The sequence below is a fragment of the Gossypium arboreum genome, chromosome 11, assembly GCF_025698485.1.
Source record: "Gossypium arboreum isolate Shixiya-1 chromosome 11, ASM2569848v2, whole genome shotgun sequence".
NCBI lineage: Eukaryota > Viridiplantae > Streptophyta > Magnoliopsida > Malvales > Malvaceae > Gossypium > Gossypium arboreum.
This window is the reverse complement of record NC_069080.1, coordinates 39,084,558-39,092,493: the sequence shown is the minus strand read 5'-3', so window position 1 is coordinate 39,092,493 and position 7,936 is coordinate 39,084,558. Positions and strand designations below refer to the sequence as shown.

Below are 7,936 nucleotides of genomic sequence, written 5' to 3'. Positions count from 1 at the left end.
AACCCGGAGGATGTTGTGGCCTTTGATTTCCTTAACCGCCCCACGAGAAATTGGGATGGTTCCTCCAACTTCATTATAAGTGTTACTATACGGGTTATTTTGGGGTCTAGAGTTATTATTGCCCATATATTGGACTTGTTCCTCCTCGATACTAGGGTTGAAGGGTTGATATTCTGTGCATGCTCCTCCTCCATTCGAATCGTACCTCATCACTAGATGTACATGAATAGAACCACACAAATCATCAATATTTTTATTTAAGAGTTCTACTTGGTTAGATAGCATAGTAACCGTATCGAGATTGAAAACAGCAGCTGCCTTCGTCGGCTTTGTCCTCATAACTTACCACTGATAGTTATTCAGTGACAACTCCTCAATAAATTTGTAAGCCACCTCAGGTGTCTTATTATTGATAGTTCCACCAGTAGTTGCGTCAATCATTTACCGTGTTGAAGGATTCAGGCCGTTGTGAAAGGTTTGAACCTGTAGCCAGAGTGTTAGCCCATGATGAGGGCATCTTCGCAAAAGGTCCTTGTATCTCTCTCATGCATTGTAGAGTGTTTCTAAATCCATCTGCACAAAAGAAGAGATATCATTACATAATTTGGCTATTTTAGCCGGCAAAAAATATTTTAATAAAAATTTTTTGGTCATTTGTTCCCAAGTAGTGATTGACCCTCGTGGTAACGAGTTCAACCATTGTTTAGCCTTATTCCTTAACGAAAAGCAAAACAACTGAAGACAAATGGCATCATCAGAAACGCCATTAATTTTAAATGTATCGCAAAATTCTAGGAAATTTGCCAAGTGAGCATTAGGATCCTCATCCTTCAAACCATCAAACTAAACAAACTGTTGTATCATGTGAATTGTGTTAGGTTTCAGTTCAAAATTATTTGCAGTAATAGCAGGTCTAACTATACTTGACTCAGTTTCTGTTAAATTAGGTTTAGCATAATCATACATAGTGTGTGGATGATCGCATTATTTCGTGATAGGTTTTAAATATTTATAATTACTCGTTCTTAAACTAACTATTATTGCGATGTAGGCAGTGTACCTATCGAACAGTAGTATAGTTTTCGTAAGACCGGATTGTCGAACCCAAAGGAACTAAAAGTACTAGTAATGACTGTCTTTTTATTATTTAGCCTAAGAATAAAGAGGTTTTGTTTTAATTTACTAATTATCTAAACTAAGAACGCACAAAGAAAAGAATTGGGGAATTACTTTTGAGAAAAATCGATTGACTTAAAACAATACCTAAGGAAAAATCCACCTAGACTTTACTTGTTATTCTGGCTCTGAATCGGACGATTTATTCATTCAACTTGTTCCGTAGAGATCCCTAAGTTATGTTATTATCCCTATTCAAGACTAGTAACATCTAATCCCTAGATTGAATAATTGAGACTTTTCTCTAATTAACACTCTAGGGTTGCATTAACTCGATCTATGGATCCCATTATTAGGTTTCACCCTAATCCGGAAAAATCTTGTCACCCTATGTCTAGGCGTGCAATCAACTCTGCTTAATTATGACAAATGTACTCTTAGACAGGGTCTATTCCTCCTCTGAAAAAGAGCATGCCTTGAATCAGTATCCTAGGACATCAAAACAAGAATTAAGAACACATAATTAAGAACAAGATAAATATTTATCATACGATTCAGAAAATAATAATAAGATTCATCTCAGGTTTCATTCCCCTTAGGTATTTAGGGGTTTTAGTTCATAATTAAATAAGAAAACATCTCAGAAGAATAAAGAATACAAAACATAAAGAAAACCCAAAACTACTGAAGGGAAATTGAGGAGAGATCTTCAGTCTTGATGATGAATCCGGCTTCTGAGATGGATCAATCGGCTTCCTTGGAGTAATTCTTTACCGGCTGCTGAGATGGATCAATCGGCTTCCTTGGAGTAACTCCTTACTCCCCCTTCTCTGTCTCCCTTTTCTTCCTTCTCAAAGGTGTATTTATAGGCTTTGGAATGCCTAGAAGCCCTCAAAATTAGCCTTTTCCAAATTGGACTCAACTTGGGCTTGGCAGGGACACGCCTGTGTAACACGCTCGTGTTCGATTACTTTAGGCCGTGCTCGAGCTTGCCAAATTGACACGGCCGTGTGGTCTGCCCGTGTGAAGAGGTCCAGGCCGTGTTGATTTCGTACTTTGGCCCATTTTCTCTGTTTTTGGCCCGTTTCTCGTTTCTTTCGTTCTCCTATGCTCTCCTAAGTATAAAACATGAAATTAAAGCATTAGGAGCATCGAATTCACCAATTCTAATGGGTAATCATCCATAAAATACATTAAACATGGGGTAAAAATATGTATAGTTTACCATTTATCAATGGAGCAGGATTTTGATTTACTAGATCAGCAGCAATCACAGGAGGTAGCGGATTTTCTTGGTTTTCAGCCATCTCCTCAGTTGTGGTTGAAGTATCGTCCTCTTGCTCATCCTCTGTGTATCTTAGGCTTCGCCTTATTTCTCGTCTGTTTCTGCGAACTGTGCGGTCAATCTCACCGTTAAAAAGTAGTGGTCCTGACGGGTTTCTTCTGGTCATAAACTAGAAAAACCTGTCAGAAGAAAATAAATGAAGAATTAGGAAATAAAATAATAATTTAAATTGCAATAAAAGTAAAATCGCTAAAGTAATAAAAATTGAGTGTTCCTAATATCCTAGTTCCCCGGCAACAGAGCCAAAAACTTGATATGTGATATTCGCGATAGGTTTTAAAGATTTATGAATGAATCGTTCTTGAGACTAACTTATTATCACGATTAAGGCAAGTGTACCTATCGAACAGTAGTATAGTTTAGCAAGACCGGATTGTCGAACCCAAAGGAACCATGAGTACTAGTATTTACTTCCTTTTTATTATCTAGCCTAAAAATTGAGAAGTTTGGTTATCTAAACTAATTACTAACTAAGAATGCACAGAAAGAAAATTTGGGAAAATTCGATTGATTGAGACAATACCTAAGGAAAAATCCACCTAGACTTCACTTGTTATTTAACTCTAAATCAGACGATTTATTCATTTGACTTGATCCGTAGAAATCCCTAAATTATATTATTATCCCTCTCGAGACTAATAACGTCTAACCCTAGGTTGAATAATTGAAATCTCTTTTTAATTAATACCCTAGAATTGCATTAACTCGATCTATGGATTCCCTTATTAGGTTTCACGCTAATCCGACAAAATCTTGTCACCCTATCTCTAGGCACGTAATCAACTCCGCTTAATTATGACAATTTTACTCTTAGACAGGGTCTATTCCTCCTCTGAATAAGAGCGTTAACTTGAATCAATATCCTGGAATATTAAAATAAGAATTAAGAACACATAATTAAAAACAAGTCAAATATTTATCATACAATTCAGATAATAATAACAAGATCTTTCTTAGGTTTCATTCCCTTTAGTTATTTAGGGGGTTTAGTTCATATTTATGAAAGAAAACATCTCAAAAGCATAAATATAACAAAACATAAGAAAACCCAAAACCTCTGAAGGAACTTGAAGGGAGATCCTCAGTCTTGATGATGAATCCGGCTCTTGAGATGGATCAATCGGCTTTCCTTGAGTAATTCTTTGCTTCCTACTCTGCGTCCCCCTTCTAAGTGCCTCATCAGGTGTTTAAATGGGCTTTAGAATGCCTAAGAGCACTCAAAATTGGCCTTTTCCAAATTGGACTGAACTTGGGCTTGGCAAGGACATGCCCGTGTGTGATTACTTAAGGCTATGGTCAAGGCTGTTAAATGGGCACGAGCGTGTGATCTACTCGTGTAAGTCGTGTTTCGATCTTACCAAAGGGACACGACCGTGTGACACGCCCGTGTGAGGAAGTCTAGGCCGTGTTGATTTCCCACGTGGGTCCATTTTCTCTGTTTTCGGCCCGTTTCTCGCCCTTTTTACTCTCCTATGCTCACCTAAGTATAAAACATGAAATTAAAGGATTAGGAGTATCGAATTCACCAATTCTAAGGAGAAATCATCCATAAATGTGCTAAGCATGGGATAAAAATATGTATAAATTATGGTTTATCAATCATATGAGAGCTAAAAAACATGGATAAGTATATTCCAATCTATACTTTCATCTCGCACATCATTGTATGCATATCATTATAAACATGTAAATCAATCCAAGCAATTTAACTCTTAGACTATGTGAATTTGCCAACAAATTCATTCAAATAGGTATACATGAACATTCATTCCATCGATATTTTTGATAAGTTATCTAAACACATGCTTTCACCTGAGTAAATCGGCCATATACATCATAGAATCATCAATTAAACATAAATAAACTCATTACAATATAGACATTTATCTCATTTCAAGGAATCATCGCAACCCATCAAAATTTTAATGTCCAATTGGAACAATGTCATTTTATTCGTAGCATGATATTATGAATCTTGTTCGTACCTTTTCGAGTTTCAACTCATCACCACGGCACTTCATTCAAATACTTTGGTATTACTATCAACATAGTTGGGTGTAGCTCGGTTGGAGAGTACTTTTTTCTGAGCAAGATAGTTCTCATTCGCGTTGAGAGACATCACACTATCATATATCTGTGGCATGTATAGCTAGACTCTCATACGTGCTAGGTTAGCCTGAGAACTGACTAAACCATAGCTCTGATACCACTAAATGTAACACCCCTTACCCGTGTCCGACATCGGGACAAGGTATGAGGCATTATCGGACTTAAACATACACATACATACAAAAATCAGGCCGTAAAATTTCTTTTATTTCAAAACTTTTCAAACACATGTATGTCATTCCTTATTTAGGTCTACAAAGCCCAAAACATACATCGAGATTGATTCGGGACTATACTGAGAACTTTGAGAAGTTTCAGGAAAACTTAGAAAAATTTCCCATGATAAAAAGTCACACGCCCGTGTCGACTCAGGAACACGCCCACGTGCCTTCGACACGCCCGTGTCCTCTAGCTGTGTAACTCTCTGATTATAATGTCAGAAACTAAATTAAACCACACGGCCAAGCCACACGCCCATGTGCTAAGGTCGTGTCCCCCACACGGTTGAGACACACGATTGTGTTTCAGCCTGTGTGGCCGACACTTAGGCTATTTTCCAAGCCTTTATGTTACCCTTAATCCTTCACATCTTTATACCCACCAAGGACACATATCATGACATCATTTTAATAATTTAGCATCCCATATTAAGACACATTCATAACATTAACATGTTATCGTTTATACATTTCACATACTCATATAATATCAAGTCAAGACACAACAATACCTATTCATTAGCCTTTTCATTTAATGACCATTTTACCAAATTTTTATAATCATCATCTTAGTTCCATATTACACATTTAATTCATGGCCATAACCATTTCGATTGGTCATAAAGCATTCATCATGCACATAATTCATAACACCAACCATATATGGCCAACAAGCATAATCACATCATCACATCACAAGCATTAGAACATAGCATAGATAGATAAGTTCACAAACCATAATCAATATGAGCCACACTTCATGACCAGATACAAATAACTCAATATAGGCCAACACATTTGGCTAACCAAAATAACTCATATCATAAAACTGAGCCCCTATACATGCCACTCACTTGAAAATGCTAACATATGTATCAATGCTCCAAAGGTGATAGCTACATAGTGTGATGCTGCCTCCGACGATCTCCAACCCCGTGCTAACCTGATAACACTAAAGAAATGGAAAGGAATGGGTAAGATTTATAGCTTAGTAAAACTGTATGAAAATGATAAGCAATTTATCAACTTGCTTCTCAAGATAATACAACCTTATTTGCATTTTTACTTATGTTCTAATCAAGTTATTTTCTCGAGTCATAGTTACTAAATTATTTATATCTAAAGATACGGAACTTCAAATTAAGATCCGCTAATTTTCTATAAAACTAGAGTCATATATATTCTTACCATAAAATTTTAAGAATTTTTGGTCTAGCCAATAAATACAATTTATTCCTTAAAGTTACCCCTTTTTTGCTGTCTGACAGTTCTGACCCCTCTTCTCTAAAAATTAATTATCTCATAATACGAGGCTCAGATGATGCTCTATCTATTTCTCTTTAAAATAGACTCATTTATAATTCTAATCATATAAATTATAACCCATAAATATTTTTTTACAATTTTCAATGATTTTCTCAAATCAGAATAGGGGATTTTGAAATCATTCTAACTCTATCTCACAACAATTTAAATATTTCATAACATGGAACTTTTTTTCTTACACAGTTTCTTCTATGTGAAACTAGACTCATTAAGCTTTAATTTCATATTTTATTCAGCTTCTAACTCAATTTCCAAAATTTTTGGTGGATTTTCAAATTCAAACTGCTGCTGCTGTCCAAAACTATTTTAGTGTAAATTAATAACACTAAGTTCATCAAACCTTATTAATTCATTTTCACCACATTGGTAAAAATACATGTTTATACATCATAAGTATAGACCTAAAATCATAAGGTAATCACAAAATCATTCTCAAAGGCATGACTTACCTATTTACATCCTCACCAAATATGCGTCAGAAACTGAAATCATTTCTCATGATTTTGACATACATACCTGTGTTACTCAACATGCTCATATACTTACTCATATTCATTCCTTATTAATCATACAACATGAATTGAATTCACATCTCATCAATTTCATGTAAGTACCTGTACGACTCACAACATAGCCATAAGCTCTGTCATTTCGACTTAAATCGTAAATTTCCCGTTGAACCATTTGGAATTCCACAGGATAATCACTAAGCCTCAAACATAGGTACGATGCCGATGCCATGTTCAAATATGGTCTTACATTGGCTCACATGTCTAAGTCGATGCCATGTCCCAGACAGGTCTTACACTTACTTTCATATATCGAGGCTGATGCCATGTTGCAGATAGGTCTTACACTGGATCTCATCTATCGGTGTCGATGCCATGTCCCAGACAGGTCTTACACTAGATTGCATATTTCGAGGTTGATGCATGTCTCAGACATGTCTTACACTAGCACACATATCACCCAAATATTATGGCATGATTATCCAATCTATTCCTAAGGTTCAACCGGGAGTTTATCATGATAAGTCTCATCATACCATTACTCATAGTCATAATCAAACTATTGATGCTATTTCAATTTAATCACACATAATAACCATGTAGTTGCATTATTTACACCCAACTTACTCGTTTCAATGGAATATCATATTCTATCAAATTTCCAATGCATTCAATCATCACATACATGTTATTAACATTTGGCATCATTTTGTCATATACAATATCTTCAACATAAAATTCAATACAGTCATAGCAAGATAGATTTCAAGTATATTAACAATAACATGGATATCATACTTATTTAATCACACGGACTTACCTCGAATGCAATTTCGGCTAATTACTCCATTTTAGTCCATAACCTCGTACTTTCCGATTTAAGCATAAATCTCGATTTTCTTGATCTAACATAATGAAATTCACTCATTTAATCATTAAATTAATTAAAAATTCTATAATTCACAATTTGGCAAAAAGTCTGTTTTGCCCTTAGATTTTACAAAAATTACTATTTTACCCTTAGGCTTGTAAATCGATTTTTATCAAATATCCTCCTTTACCAAGCCTAGCCGAATTCTTTTTATAACTATAACAACTCACAATTTCAATTATTTCACACAATTACAACTTATTTTACAAACTTTACAAAATAGCCATTTTTAAGTGTTTTCATGCAAACTCCTTTCAAAAAAGTTATTTATTACACAACCAAGACTCATTTTCTTCCATAAAAATTTAGAAAAAAACATAAATAATCTCATGGAAAACCCTATACTTTCAGCCATTTTGCAAAATGGTCCCGTCATTAGTTA

At 35.2% G+C, this 7,936-nt stretch overlaps 1 non-coding gene across 1 annotated transcript; it reads left to right on the top strand.

Moving 5' to 3' along the window:
• The first annotated feature begins 499 nt into the window (after positions 1-499).
• LOC128284443 (small nucleolar RNA R71) lies at positions 500-606 on the top strand. Its single transcript, XR_008274869.1, has one exon. It is a non-coding gene; the product is annotated as a small nucleolar RNA R71 (small nucleolar RNA).
• Positions 607-7,936: the final 7,330 nt, after the last annotated feature.